The 14,992-nt window shown below is 39.6% G+C and overlaps 1 protein-coding gene across 6 annotated transcripts in view; it reads left to right on the forward strand.

Moving 5' to 3' along the window:
* The window catches only part of SOX5 (SRY-box transcription factor 5), a 569,607-nt gene that overhangs the window by 257,573 nt on the left and 297,042 nt on the right, over positions 1–14,992 (forward strand). The window lies entirely within an intron of this gene.

Below are 14,992 nucleotides of genomic sequence, written 5' to 3' on the forward strand. Positions count from 1 at the left end.
GAGAAGACAGAGCACCACGGTGGACCACGGAGGGTAACACATCTCTGCAACATCCTGTGTCATGGACATGCTTCCCATACACCACATGATTGAGCATACTTTACATATAACTTCATATTCTGTGTATCCTCCTCCCAGAAGGAAGTTCCCTTGATGAAGCTATTTATTAATGGAAGAAACAGCATCACCTCATACTTCAACTGTTTACAGACCTCAAAAAAAAGCAATCACACAACAGCTGGTGTCAGCAAAAAACTTTCTAGTTGTTCGTTCTTCCTCTCTGCCCTGTCTAACACCTTTGTGTCACAGATCCAGGAGGCTGGATGTGTGACAGTGTCCACCTAGCACACAGAGAGCACCTTTATTGCTAGAGAATCTTTTTCCTCATTTCTTCTTCTTTTTTTAATTTGCAGTGCCATCTTTTTGTCATCCTCTGGTCTTACTTGCAGGAATAGCAAGTACTTTGTTTTGACAATTTGGGTCTAGAAACTTCTCTTCCTCCTGTTTTTTTTTTTTGTTTTGTTTTGTTTTGTTTTGTTTTTCATATTCTATAGGTGCTCATGATAGAAACATACATATTTTCCTTTACAGAACACCTTTCATCTTTCAAAATCTAATTATAAGTAATGATTTGCTTTCAGAAATGTACATGGGAACCCAAATGACTAAAGGAGAGGGTGTTACCCCACTTCTAACTGCCAGTCAAAATTATTCTTTCATTTTGGCTTAATATATAATATTTGCATGTTGTAAGGAGTACAGCATAACTTTTAAATAGATATACATGTCTTAAAACAACCTTACCCAACAACCAGGCTTTCCATTTCCTGATATTTTCTTTGTGTTTGTAGCCTACTAGCTTCTCTGTTTCAGTTCTTTATATAGAGCATTACCCACCATCAAGAGCCATAGTTAATCCAGTGAGCTAAAAAGGACCAGAGCCTGTTACATTCTCTGTACTGAGTTTTAGAATCCATCTTACCTCATTCCAACTTGTCCCAGTATGTATTAGTGTGTGTATATTCCAGGGGAATATATATATGCCATTCTTATGGCAGGTTCACACTCTCATGCTTGTGTAACCTATTGTCTTTATTGCTTTCACTGTTGATGGACATCGAGGTTGAGTCCATGTTTGGCTGTTGTTTATTATAGTACTGCAGGTTTCATATGGAGAGCAGATGTATCTCTTTTTTTAATAATTTTTAAAAACATGTATTTGTTTTATTTAAAAGAGTTACAGTGGGGGAGAAAGAGATGGAAGGGAGGGTTGATTTGAAGAAAGATTTTTCCATCCACTTGTTCACTGCCTGGATAGCCACGGTGGCTGGTGCTATTCCATATTAAAACCAAGAGCTTGGAACTCCATTCAGTCTCCATATGGGGGGCAGTGGTCCAAGCGTTCAGACCATCTTCCCTAACTTTTCTAGGAGCATTATCAGGGAGCTGGATCAGAAATAGAACAGCTAAAACTCAAACCAGCAATCGTGGAATGCAGGAGTATCTTACCCTGCTGTATTGTAATGCCAGCCCCAAGTATATCTTTCGTATAGTGACTTAATTTCTTTTGGATATAAAGTCACTAAAGGGATGGAGGATCTAACTGTATGTTCCCCATAATGGCTATGCTAGTTTTCAGTCCCACTCGGATTCCCTTTTCTCCATTTCCTAGCCAGCCCTTGGTATTTTTGGTCTTTCTCATAGTAGCCACTCTAACTAGAGTGACATGACACCTCAGTAAAGCTTTGATTTTGAATTCCCTGTTGGCTAGAGAAAGTGAGTATTTTTTCATGTAGTTGTCGGCTATTTGAATTTCTTCTTCAGAAAAATGTCCTCTGCCTATTTCTTACCTGGATTGACTCTTTGTTATTGGGATAATTGCCATTTTTTAGACATGTGTGAAAAGCATTCGTTGTCTATTTTCCCTTTGCCTGAGAGTTAATAACTGAAATGGATTTAATCACTGAAAAAAGTCAACGTCTTACAGCCTTGCTTCTGCTCCTGCATCGGAACACCTATTGTATAAGATATGCCGATTTAAAGATCTTAAGCAATAAATTAATTTCAGTTTCTAGAGGGAGATACTTAGTACCTATTTTTTCCAGGACTGGAGTCAGAAATTACAGCTAGTTCTTAAGTTTTAAACTAATTTAATTAAGTAGATTATGAAGAGTTTTAGATGCAGTGATTGTTTATCTTAATATCATCTGTTTTACTAACCATTCTGTTTTGTCAATACCACAGCTTTTATTTCAACTTCCCAACACAAATCATATCATGTTTGACCCTGCCTGCCTTATTTTTGAATTTACTAAGCTTGTCATTGCTTCCTTAAAGTTATATCTTCGGTTTTTGGATTATTATTTATTTTGTTGTTCTCATAGGAATGTAGCATAAGTTGTAAAAACCAAACACAATAAAAACCTGTCAGCACTCCTCCCTCTGAAAACACATGCAAATATGCACACAGACACATGTAGCTACAGATGCCCTCTAAAATGTACCCCAAATCTCATATTGTGCGTGCAGGCAACATTTACCCATGTAAACGTGGTTCTTTGCTTTTCCCCATGTGTTGTCCCTCTTCCCCTCACTTTCCTTGAGTGGAATGGGTTGGACGGAGGGAGGAGAGGGAACTACACTGTGGAAGGAGAACAGAGCTCATTGTTGAGCATGACTGTTTCTCCCACAGATAGCAGGTAGGTAAGTATCAGGATTCTTTGGAGTTGGCACCTGCTACTACTGGGGAGCTTTTCACGAGTATCGGGGAGCAGGTTGCTATCCAGGAGATCTGTCCTGCCTCATGGACAGACTTCCTTCTGCAAACCACTGCTAGACTACACTTCCTGTCAGGCTTCTTTCTTAGCATCATGCATTGCAGAATGAACCACAGTTCTTCATTCCCTGATAGGTCAGGGAACTTGCACTTGATTTGCATGACCCTTCATGGAATGACTTCATAGTTAATCTTCATAGTTACTGTTCTCCATTGCTTGGAATTAAGGTGCTTCTTTTTTCTTTAGTAGGAATGTGAAACTGTACCATTTCCTGGGAGGATGCCCCCACAAACCATGTGTTTTCCTCTCTATTAATTCTGGTTTTAAATCAAATGACTGTCTATACATAGAATCTTAATAAATTTGCAACTAAATTTGGAAGTTCCATTGTTTATTAAACAGTCATAAATAGATTATGATATATGATGAGCAATCAGATATGTCTTATGCTATAAGGACCCAGAAAGAATTTTTTTGTATATTAGAGTAATACACAGAGAGGAAGAGACAGAGATCTTGCACCTGCTTCTTCACTCCTTTTTAAAATTTACTGATTTTTATTGGAAAGGCAGATATGCAGAGAGAAGGAGATAGAAAGACCTTCCATCTACTGGTTCACTCCACAGGTGGCAACAATGGCCTGAGCTAAGCTGATCTAAAGCCAGGAGTCAGCTGCTTCTTCCAGGTCTCCCGCGTGGGTGCGGAGTCCCAAGTACTTGGGCTATGCTCTGTTGGTTTCCCAGGGCACAATTAGGGAGATGGTTGGGAAATAGGGCCACTGTGATCTGAACTGGTACCCATATGCACAGGAAGTGCAAGGAAGATGAGGATTTAGCCACTAGGGTATCACACTGGGCTCTGCTGTTTCACTTATTTCATGGTCATAGTGGCTTGGGCTGAGGCTGAAATCCAGAGTGCGCAGCCTCTTCCAAGTCTCCCATTGTGGATGCAAGAAACCAAGCACTTGGACCATCTTCTGCTGCTTTTCCTAATGTTTTCAGGATATAAAATCCTGTATAAATCATGGCTCCTACAGACTGTGTGGAAACTGTGTGCTACGAGATGATCCATATGAGACTACTATAGCAGACCCAGGAAAGTTTACTTTGTGGTGCAAGTAAATCATCTGGCTTGCTCAGGAACTTTGTAATGTGGGTGCTGCTTGCTCTGTCATTGCTTTTAGAATAAGAACTCAAGTTTACACTTCTTACATGTCAAAAGAGTGCTGAACATTGACTCGTAAGAAAGGCTCCTTTCAAAGAAAAAAATGCTCCTTTCATTAGAATGTTATACATGAACGTTTTCAGCACTATGGAAAAGCAGGCTCTTTTTTTGTTTTTAGGAAGTTGGAGTAAGTCAGATGACCAAAATGAGTAGATTGACTTTATGCCATGAAATTAACCTGAGAGGCCATCTGTCCTTTGGGAACACTGTCCAGGGTGCTGTTGGAACCTAGAGACTTGCTAATGGGAATAGGGAATTAGTGGTTAACTGTCCCTCCTCGGTTCCATGGTTTTTCTTTTATGTTTCTAGTGCAGAGGAGCCCAGGAAATTTTTTGCCAGGTTATTTGGTGGTACTGATGTTCTCCTGAAGAAAGAAACGTCTTGAACTGCTTAGTGAACAAGAAAGAAAGAGAAATGCAAAAGAAAAGTCAAAATATGGCATACTAAGTAATTGGTGTCATGTATTTATGAAAAAAATTATTACTCTTGGTTTTTTTCAGACTTAGGCTTTTTAAAGTTTTATTTCGTAATGAGTGGTAATTGGACATTCTTTCTTTGATCATTCCCCTCAGTTATCACTTTGTAAAGAGCCACGAGACTATGAAATCTCAAAGTCAAGGATGCAGCAGAGATAAAAGCATATTCATGTCACATGACATTTGGGAACTACCTTTGCTGCTTCAAAAGTTTGTTAGGTTATTGTTAAAAATGGGCCACATTATACAATTTATTTTATAAAAAAATCTTCCTCTGGTGTACTGTTTGATTTCAGCAGAGAAAACTCTGAAACTACTTGTATAATTGTTTTTTGGGAGAGTGGGTAGGAGAAGGATTTTGTGTCTTGCCAACGTTCTCTCTATATTTTCCTGGTAAAGCCCAGCTTTCCCTGTATTCATTTTTATAGATTCATCTTTGTGTCCTAATTCAACAACCTACAACACAGTTCTTTTAAGTATTACGTTGTCGTGACATTGCCCTTAGGTGCTACTAGCATTTTTGGTCAAGGTTTATGTATTTATTTCTGAGTCCGCGTTACAGAGAAAGGAAGAGACAGATCTTCGATGTACTGGGTCACCTCACTGTATTGGCCACCATCACAGAGGTTAGGATGAACAGAAACAAGGAGCTTCTCATAGGTCACCTACGCAGATGGCAGGGATCCAAACATTTCGACCATCTTCTCTTGTTTTTCCAGGTCGTCAGAAGAGAGCTGGATCCACATGGAGTAGTGGAGACTTGACATAACAGCAATAAAAGATGCTGGAATTGTAGGCAGCTTATTATGTATTAATTGTGAATCCTCTGACAAACCAATGAAGTAACTCTGTTTTACACATGTCAAGACTGAGACTTAAAAGCATTAATCTGTCCCAAGTTCATGCAACTGGTGTGTGATGGAACCAGAGTTTGCACCAGAGCTGTCTGGCTTTTGAGATGGAGTAAGATTTTCCCTCTTCTGGTTCACTTCTGTGAATGGCTCCAGTGGCTAGAGCTGGGCCAGTCTGAAGCTAGGAGCCTGGAATTACTTCTGGCTCTTCCACATGACTGGCAGACTATCACATACTTGGCTTCTCCTCTTCTGTCTTCGCTGGCCATTGTCAGGGAGCTAGATCAGCAGTGGAGCTACCTGAACTCAATCTGGCGCCTTATGGGATGTAAGCACCACAAACCCAGGTCTGGGCTGCTGCGTCTCAGTTTCAGCTCCCTGTTGTCTCACAAGTTAACATTCAGAACATTGTATCACAGAAATAAAAGGGAAAATGATTGAGTTAAATGATTTCTTTTGCTGGTGTGTTATTTTCATTACTGTAATGTTGTATCTAGACCTAGATCTTTTTACTTGTGTGAATGAGTTAACATTCACTATCCTACCTTATACATCAGGGAACGGAGGTTTAGAGAATGTAGAAAACTTGCAAGTTTAAACAGTGGAGAAGTGGCAGAGTCATCCTAGCGTCCTGAACACTGCCTGATGTCAGAGGTAGCTTAACCACTGCCCTCCAGCTCTTCGCTGTCCTCATCTTTGGCTAGGTGGGTGACCCATAGTTCTCACTGAGCTGAAAGTTTAATCACTTTCCATTTAAGAGCAGCGCTAGTGAACACCCTTAACATTCCCTGCATATCTGTTTTGTGTAAGCAATAACATTCCTTTCTGGGTGAGACAAAAAGATGTCATTTTCCAAATTTTCAGTATTCAGCATTCAAACATGCCAACTAGGAGGATATCCTCAAGTCTCCTTTTTTATTTGGACTCACACGTTGGATGGGTACGTAGGCAGACTCATGAAGAAGAACAGTATAAATGTCCTAGAAACCACTTAAGGAAATGACAGAAGATTTTGTTGTATATAATAAGTGGGTAGTTATACAAGTAATAAGTTTATTGTAAATGAGAAATGTGAATGGGAATGTTTGGGAATGTATTTTAATTTTTGTTTAGAAGCATCTTGAAATTGATCTTTGCAGTATCAGGGAAGAGCTTATCAGCCAACTTAACGTGTACGTCTGAGATGTTTAACGACCAGTAAGAAAGCATGCCTGCCATCAGCAGAAAGAGATTAAAATTTCACAGCACAAAATGCCCTTTGCTTTTATAGGTTCTATTAATGTATTAGCAATTCTCTAAATGCCACTTTTTCTTATTAAATGGCTTTGAGAGCATGTGAAAACATATGTTTAATTCTTGAATATAGCATTTCTGAGATTCTTAGCAAATGGGATCCTGAAGCAGTATTTGCAAAAAAAAAAAAAAAAAAGAAGAAGAAGAAAAAGGAAACCCAATTATTAAACATCTCTGCCCATGTGCTATCTACGTGGAAGTAAGGTTACTGGGGAGGTCAGTGCGTTGGCTCAACATCTTTGCCCATGTGCTATCTACATGGAAGTGAGGTTATTTGGCGGGGGGCGGGGGGGAGGTCAGTGCGTTGGCTCAATTGGTTAATCCTCTCCATGCAAGCACCAGCATCCCATATGTGTCCCAGCTGCTCCACTTCCCATCCAGCTCCCTGCTTGTGGCCTGGGAAAGCAGTCGAGGATGGCCCAAAGCCTTAGGACCCTGCACCCATGTGGGAGACCCAGATGGTTTCAGATAGGCTCAGCACTGGCCATTATAGTCTTATAGGGTGTGAACCAGTGGATGATCTTTCTATCTCTCATTCTCTCTGTAAAATCTGCTTTTCCAATTAAATATATATACGTATATATATATTTAAAAAATGAAGATTTTTAAAAACCATTTGAGCTGTTTTTATCTTCTCTAATATAAGAAATTGTTCCCTTAAGTTGAGTTTCATTCTCTAGAATTTGAACAGCAATCTGACAGTGATTTAGAAACAAGACCAAAGAAACCTCATTGTTTTATTTGCACTGTATCAATGAGATCAAACTATTAAATCAGTTTTTTTTTTGTTTCTTTTCTAAAAAATCTCTCTCTTCAGTTTAGTTATGATGGAAATCTTGTAATGCAAGTCTCAGATTCCCTAATCTATATAGTTAGGAAGAAATTAGCATTAGGAAGAAAATAACATAAACCTGTTTGAACAAATGCCAAATTGACTGTTTAAAAAATATGATCCATGTCTTTGGCTGCCAACAGATGCTGTGCTTTTCACCCCCTGCTGTGCAGGGTTGCCTGGCGTCTTTACCATCATTCCTGCCTGGACTGGAGCTGTCTTTCCCGCTCTGTTCATGCTTCCTGTCCCTTTTAGGACATGTTTCTCTCCCACCACAGCCTTGGCTATTCTTTCTCACCACCTTCTCCTTCTCTTTCTTCTCTCTTCAATATGTCCCCTGCCTTTAATTTTTTTTTTCCTGTAACACAGTGGTTCTCAAACTTCATGCATCAGTCTGAAGTGGAAAGCCTTTTCAATCATCCCTATGAGGCTCTCTCATCTAAGCTAATTTCAAGAAGTGAAGGGGGAAGCCTGAGAAAATTCTTAGACAGTTTGCCAGGTGACACCATGGACACTGGTTGGCCGACTAGCGTTGGCGAGTCCACTTCACACAAGTCACCTGCTGCTTGACTCGCTTCTGCCCTTTCCTGTTGGTTAGCACTATAAAAATGCATTTTTCTGATGAATGTGGTTTTAAGTGGTGATTGAGTTTTCTCATCTGTGATTAAATATGAGCCTGGGCTAACATGTCATCTTAGTGCTTGGTGAAGAAATGGAAACTGACTTAGACATTTGCAGAATTTCCATCCTATTGAATAGCAAATTTAAAAGTTTATATTTTTAGACTTTGAAAAAGGAAAAAAAAACAGCACTCACTTCTGTTTGTACTGCCCCAAAATTCATTTTAAAATGTTTAGAATATGGAATTAGATTCTAGAATTTGAAAAGTAAATGAAATATAATGCGGTAATTTTTATAAATGTAATTTTGACTGAAGCTTGATGAGACCTATCACTATTAGGGATATGTTAGATTTGCCGCCAGTGTCTTATTATCTACCTGAAAGAGGCAGTGGATCCTGTCAGGTTTCCTCGGTATTTTTTGTAAGTTAAAACTGAGCAGGACATAAATCAGTGCTTCATTTCCATAGAACAAAGAGCAAAAAAATATGTATTTTGTGTATGTTTATATGTGTTAATTTTTAGGGGATTTCAACAGTATTAAGCTGTTCATACCTAAATTAAGCCTTCCTTACTAGCCCGTCTGTGGGGTCTCAGGCATACAGCCTACCAGCCATCGAGAGTGAGTGCATTCAGGCTTAGTAAGCACCCATCACCATTCCCTAGAGAATCTTAGTGTACATGTAGCTTGCTGGCCACATACCTAGACAGATTTATGGATAACTCGTCTAAAAGCTGGACTGCCCGTTTGTGTATCTTGTGGTGATATAGACATTAGAAGTTGCTGATATTATAAGACCCTGCCACTGTTCCAAAGATGTTGTTAGTATCTTCTTTCTCTCTTCCAGGGAGAGCAGTTGTAAAAGTCCTGACTCTGTTTTTTACTATGGAAAGAACACACACAAAAGTTCTTTTGCCATTTCCCCTCTTTTTAAAAGCTGCCAGAGCAAAATATACACCAGGCATCTTTGTTACAGACAAAATTAAGAAAACACTTTAAATCGGGTGGCTTTGAAATCAGCTGTCATCAGAAGTCTAAGAGCCGACTTTGGTGGGTTTTGGAAGCTGACCATGTTCTCTTCCCAGTCATGCCTACCCCAAGACAAGTGTTCCCAGTTTTGCCTTCAAATGTCCTGCTTATATTCATGTCTTACTTTTAGGAAAATTAATATTTTGAAATTGACTTGATGTGTCTCTGTGTGATTTGTTACATGTGATATTAAGGTTAGAAAAATTTGCAGTGAATTTCTGATGTTCTTATTGTACATTATCACAGGCCAAATAGCTAAAGGAGAGACAGTGATTGCCATAACAATATTCTCTTTATTCCCTAACATTATTATGACTGCTTAAAGCACACCCAGAGTGTTTGTCATCCTAAACACTTAAGAACAGTAAAATTTGGCTGTATTACCTTCATTGTGTTTATTTTGATTCATTTATTGAGAAAGCTATAATTTGAGGAATTTTGGGCAAATAATTCAGTGCTTAACATCATATAATGCTATATTGATTAGTTTGTCATCCTTTTCTGGTAAGATATGCATTTAGGAGTCAGTTTCTTAAACCTGAATCACAGTTCATAGGAGTTCATAGATCTTAATATGTTCATGGTTGTAACTATGAGATTTAAAAAAAGACTCTAGCTCTCAATGTGAAATTGTATGTGCACTTGTTTGATTAATGTGTCTATTTGTAAATCTCTGTGTGTATGCGTGTGTTTGGGGAGCACTGACAATATCATCAAGGATCTGTAATCCAGAGTAAGCATGATTTAGGATTTTACATGACAAGTTTTCTGGAAAAGTGTACTTACAAGAAACTGTAAAAATTAAAAGAGACAGATAAAGACCACCCCATCCATTGATTCAATCTCCAAATGCTGTCAATAGCAGGGTATAGACTAGTGCTGGGTTGGACCCAAGACTGGGAACCCAGGATACAGGAATTCAGTCCAGGTCTCCACAGTGGGTGGCAAGAATTCAATGACTCAAATCATCAACTTCTCCCTGCCAAACTTTGCGTTTGATGAAACTGGAGTTGAACCCACTGTCTCTAGTGTGAGTGCAGGTGTCTTCAAGGACATTTTAAACACTATACTAAAAACCTGACCCGGAGAACTGTTTACAGGATCATCTCGTATTTTTCTAGTACTAATTAAAGCTGTCATGTATGGATTTGACAGGATCAATTATAAGTTGTGACATTTTGTTTCTGGAAAATATGTGTGAGTGTGATACGATATTTTGTATTTTAATCTTTATGTAGGACTAATTGCATAATGGCCCTTTGAAGGTCTTAGAGTTTTGTTTCACTTTTTGCTAATATTTATGATAACTCCCCGTGAAGGGAAGGATAATAAGAACATGTCAATACTTGTTGAGTATCAAAAAACATATTATATTGTTCTTTTAGTACTAGAATCTATTTAGTCTACAATTAATGAAGTTTTATTAATGGTATCTAATTGCAGTGTAAATCCTTTGTACTAGATTTCTTCTAAACGAACACATTTATTTATTAGAACAGAGAAGACAGTTACAAACACATCTCATAAATACAGTTTAAAAATATGCTACTGGGCAGCATTATTGTGATTAACCACTTTAAAATGAAATCTGTATAGTAAGTTTAAGTAATTCTTAACATTCAGCTTTCGGGATATGATTCAAAACAATGTGCATTTGGACTGATAAAAATACATGTTAGCTTAACTGAAACATAATTATAACCTCACTAGCCTTCAGAAGTTAAACATATGGAGGTGAAGCCTCTTGATCACCCATGATCCTCCTAGGTAAAGACATATATTATTCCGGTTTTTCTGTTTAAGATTTATTTTCTTTATTTCAAAAGCAGAGGTGGTGCGGGGGTGGTGGTAGAGAGAGAGAGATTTTCCATCTGTTTATTCATTCTTTAGATGACCCCAATGTTCATTTGTGGCCAGGCTAAAGCCTCGGTAGCTTTTCCAGACCATTAGCCACTGGCAGGAAGTGTGATCAGAGGTAGAGTAAGCAGGTCTTGGACCAGTACCCATTTGGGATTCTGGCATTGCAGGCAGCGGCTTAGGCTGCTGTGCTATATAGCACAATCTCTTGTTTCTGCTTGTATAGGAAATCTAATAGCACTGTGGTTAGGAGCAGGGGCTGTGGGGCCCAGTGGATTGGGATTGCTTTTCTGCCCCAGCTTTTGTTGGTCATGTAACCTCAGGCATTGACTTTGGTCTGTATCTCTCAGTTTCTCCAATGGTGAAGTGAGAATCATCATTAGCCTGTCATGAGGATTGATTGAGTTTATGCATTTGCCCCAAAATACTCACTTCCAAATCAATTACAGAGGATACTTGCAAATAAAGAGGAGCTACAGAGAGGGAGAGATGGAGACATCTTCTATCTGTGAATTCTTTACCCATGTGTCCAAACGGCCCAGGACTGGGCACAGCCGAGCCAGGAGCTTCATCATGGTCTGCCGTGTGTGCGGCATGGGTCCAAGCACACAAGTCTTCCTCCGCTCTTGATCAGGGAGCTGTAGCAGAACTGGAGCAGCCGGAACAGGATGGACACCCACATGATGGGCCAGTATGAGAGGCAGTGGCTTTGCCTGCTAACTGTAAAGGTATTTTGATGAGGACAGAGAGGTTAGGCAGAATGTTTCTTTTTTGCTTGGTAGCAAAGCTGACAAGGAAATGAAGATTCAGCAGAGTTGAAGAATAATGAGTAGGACAAGAGTCGTGGTAAAGACAGGAGTTGGAGTGCCGCAGGTCCAGTCCCAGCGCTGCTCCCAGACGCACCTGGCAGCTAACAGTCTGTGAACCAGCAGTGATGGCACTGGCGAGGGAGGTTTGGATTAACTTCCCAGCTCCTAACAGACCTGATTCAGGTCAGCCACTCTAGGATTATCCCTAGTGGACCGATTCCTGGAAGCCCTCCCTGGCTGTCAGCCTGTCACTCTCTGTGCCTCTCAAATATTATTGAAAAGAAAAAAAAGAGAGAGAGAGAGATTAGGAAGTTTATTAAAAAAAGCTTGGAACTCTTTTATTACCATGAGACTTCAGAAGTTTATATCCTAGTTCTAGGAGGTTTTCAACAAAATATTCTTCGCATTCACAAGAGTTGGTTAAATATAAATTTCTTGTCTACACCACCTACTCCATTGTGCGTCAGCTCGTTTGTTCCAACTGCTAACAAATGAGGAGAACATGTAACTTCATGTGTGGTAAATACAATCCAATGGAAGAAATTCTAAAATTTTCAGGACTTTCTTGACTAATGACTGCCATGGGCCTGGTGTGGTGCCGGGATCCCATGTGGGTGCCGGTTCTAATCCCGGCAGCTCCACTTCCCATCCAGCTTCCTGCTTGTGGCCTGGGGGGCAGTTGAGAATGGCCCAAAGCCTTGGGACTCTACACCCACGTGGGAGACCTGGAGGAAGTTTCTGGCTCCTGGCTTTGGATCAGTACAGCTCTGGTCGTTGCAGTCACGTGGGAAGTGATTCATCGGATGGAAGATCTTCCTCTCTGTCTCTCCTGTTCTCTGTATATCTGACTTTACAAAAAAAAAAAAAACTCTTAAAAAAATAAAAGACTGTGCCAGCACTTTTTAACAAGTTACTCACCATGCAAATGAACAATGGAGTCCCACACTGAAACAGCTGTTAACTACATAAAACTGTTAAAGACATTAACGGTGCCAGAGGCTGACATGCAATCAGACAGGTGAAACAGTAATAAGATAAATATTCCTGTGTGAATAGCAATGATGCTTAATTAATATATTTTTGTACTGCTGTTGCTACTTGAGTTTAGACTTTAGTGAAATAGCTCACCTCTTTAATATATTGCCTTTGTCTTTGCAAAGTATGGGAAACCAGATATGTGCAAAATGGCATGTTTTATTTAATGTTTTCTGCTTTTTATTAAAAATATATTTGTTTATTTGAAATATAGAGTTACAGAAAGAGAGAGAGAAATACATCTTCCATCCACTGGTTCTCTCCCCAAGTTTGTGCAGTGGGGAGCACTGTCCGAAGCCAGGAACTTCATCAAGGTCTCCCATGTGGGTGTGGGAAACCCAGGGCTTGGACCACCCTCCCCTGCTTTCTCAGGCACATTAGCAGGGAGCTTCATTAGATGTGGAGTAGCTGGGACACTAACAGCCCTGGTGGGACATTGCCACTGCAGCCTTTGGCCTTACCCAGTACTTGCCAAAGGTTGGACCCTCTGGTGTCTTAATAATCATAATTTCATTTGCATTTGTATGCTAATATATTTATAGTCCTTCAAGTGTTGCTGTAATAGGAAGCTGTAACTTCTAAATGTGGGACATGAAGCTGTGCTCAATATTCTTGTTTTGTCTGGCACTGTGGCACAGTGAATAGAACTGCTTCCTTTGATGCCAGTAGCCTTTGTGGATGCCAGTTCAAGTCCCTGATCCTACACTTCATATATAGTTCCTGTTAATTTTTTTTGTAAAGTGACAGAGGATAGTTAGGTATCTGTGCGCTTGCACCCATGGGGGAGACCCTGCTGAAGCTCCTGGTTCTTGAGTTCCTCCCTTGAAGTCTGGCAGTTGAGGTCATTCAAGGAGCGAACTGGCATGCAAAAGGTCGCTCTCTGTCTCTCCCTCTCTATAACTTCACCTTTCAAATAAACAAACTCTAAGTTTATCACTGTATGATGGGATGAGAATACAAATAGAAGCATTTAGGGGCCAAGGGCAATGATTCACCTGACTATTCCTCCACCTTCAAAAACCACATCCCATATGGGCACTGATTTGGGTCCCGGCCGACCCACTTCCCATCCAGCTCCCTGCTTGTGGCCTGGGAAAGCAGTCGAGGATGGCCCAAAGCCTTGGGACCCTGCACCCACGTGGGAGACCCGGAAGAAGCTCCTGGCTTCTGGCTTCAAATCAGCTCAACTCTGGTTATTGCAGCCGTTTGGGGAGTGAACCAACAAATCGAAGATCTTCTTCTCTCTGTAAATCTGCTTTTCCAATAAAAATAAATAAATCTTTTTAAAAACAAATAGAAACATTTAACGTGAAGCTAATATCTGGTGATTTCTATTCTGGGCCATTCGAAATAAGACATGGAAGAATGTAGTTTTCTTGCTAGATTAGATACTGCGTGTGAAATTAAACTAAGGTATATTACAGGTCATTCACAAAAACATACCTTTTTATTTAAAGAATCAAGTTGTGATTTTTTTAAAGAGGTGTGTGTTTGCTTATGTGTTTACTAATATTTGTATGTGGTTTTTAAATAAGCAATTGCAGAAGTGTGCCTTCACGTCCACTTGCAGGAGGTTTTTATTTCATTGTGTGTGTTGCTAACCTCAAGAACATGTTCAATTAAATCTTCTAAACATTTCCCACTGAAGGCATCGTGCTAACCAGAGGCCTGTTTTGTGATGTTTATTAGAAATAGAAGCCATTTGAAATATGAAATTATAAAATGGAAGAGTCTCTTAGGTGTGGACTTGCTGCCTTTGCCTTGGCGCACATCCCTCAGGCTCCCCCAACAAACTCCTGTTTGTATCGTAGTAATATCCCTAAGCAAACTAATACCAACCAGGTGAAAATATTGCCAAATAATGTTTGTGTTAACATTGTTATTTTTAGTGTATTTTTGAAAATTAGAATGATTTTTTATATAATACTTGTAAGTGCTTTATAAGTAAATACAAAAATACTAGCACTGGCCTGAAAAACATGAGCTATTATTAATATTTTGATTTCTGCTCTGAGTGGACCAGTGACTGCCTTGTTCATTTGTTCTTCCTTTTCATCTTTATTTGTTCCCTACACTCTGGCTGGCTGAGAAAGTTCACTTCCTTCCTTTTGGTATTGCAGTTGAATAAGTCTCATAACATTTAGAAAAAAAAAAGTTTCTGAACTGTAAATAACATTTTTTTTCTTGT

Source organism: Ochotona princeps, chromosome 27 (assembly GCF_030435755.1).
Source record: "Ochotona princeps isolate mOchPri1 chromosome 27, mOchPri1.hap1, whole genome shotgun sequence".
In the NCBI taxonomy this organism is placed as follows: domain Eukaryota; kingdom Metazoa; phylum Chordata; class Mammalia; order Lagomorpha; family Ochotonidae; genus Ochotona; species Ochotona princeps.